Genomic DNA, 1,427 nt, shown 5'->3' on the forward strand with positions numbered 1-1,427 from the left:
TTATGGAATATCGTGTTTTTAAATACAGGACTGGAAGACACTTAGAGAAAGATTTATCTATTCTTTTCATTATAATGAAACTTTTGGTGTATATTTCCTTTTGACTTTTTGCACCATTCACTCAAGTTTTTTCTGAGGGCCTGATACGTACAATACTATTCTAGGTGTTACTGTTTTCGTCAATGAACAAAACAAAGACTTTACCCTCATGGAATTAATACTCTGTGGAGGGAATAAAAAATAAACAACAAAGCAGGGTAAGGGGACTAAAATGGAATAGGAGTGAAAAAATGGAATGGTTTTACCATTTGGTTTAATATGGAAATGTTATAAATTGCATGGCCAGAAGCCATTGACATATCCTAAATCATATCTGGAGTACCATACATTTACCAAGTACTTAACCATGTTTATGGATTATAGCAACTCTATAAGGTAAGGAACTTATATTATGCCCATTCTACAGATGAGGCTGCGAAGACAGATTATGTGTGTGCCCAAGATTACACAGGTGTAAATAAGTGGTAGAGCTAGGATTTGAACCAGAATCCATGCTTTTAATCACTTTGTTATCCTGTTTCCTTGTTAAGAAAGGAAGTGCTTAAGGAAGATATTGAGAGAAAAGCCAGAGAGCACCAGAAGAGCAAAAGATGGGGGCTATACAAAAGCACGCCTGCCCCCTTCCTCCATCTTGGTAGGATTTTATAAAGGCAGAGTATATAAGAGCACGTGAACACAAATCTCTGGACTAAATTATAGCTCTTTAGTAAAATGTGCATAAATAAGTCCTTAGTAAGACGGGAGAAAAGCTGGAGTGTCAGATTTCTTCTAGAAGGTCCTGCCTGATTATTAGAAGAGCTACTATAATGCTATGTACAGAGAGTTCATTAATCATGGATTCAGTGTTATGGTAATACAACAATGAACAAGATGTAGTCTTGGCCCTTTCAGAATAGAGTAAGGGGAAGACACACAAGCAGATGTCTTGTGTGTCAGTTATAATGGGAATACTTAAGGAATTTAGCCAGTGTTTGAGGAAGAAGAGAGCTGTGGGGCCAAGAAAAGTCATCTGAAGCAATATCTAACCTAAGTCTTGAAGGATTAGTTAGAAATTGGTGAATAACGCAATGAAGGGAAAGAATATTCCAGGTAGAGGGAAATGCATAAGTACAGAGCCATGGGTACCAGAGTGGTATGTTTGGAGAACCACAGCTATAAGTAGTTCAGAATTAGTGGCCTGTCAGGCAGTGGCAGGGCACAGGGAGAATGAGAGCAAGGCTTACAATCCATGTTGTGTGGAGCTGGTTCTTTTCTCCTCTGGAAATAGTGAGCTAATAACAGAATGGAAGAATGGAAATGACAATGTTCGGGTTTGCATTTAAAAACTCTCTTCAATATGGAAGATCAATTTGAAGAAGCATGGAGAT

The sequence above is a fragment of the Rhinolophus ferrumequinum genome, chromosome 12 (genome assembly GCF_004115265.2).
Source record: "Rhinolophus ferrumequinum isolate MPI-CBG mRhiFer1 chromosome 12, mRhiFer1_v1.p, whole genome shotgun sequence".
Taxonomy (NCBI): Eukaryota; Metazoa; Chordata; class Mammalia; order Chiroptera; family Rhinolophidae; genus Rhinolophus; species Rhinolophus ferrumequinum.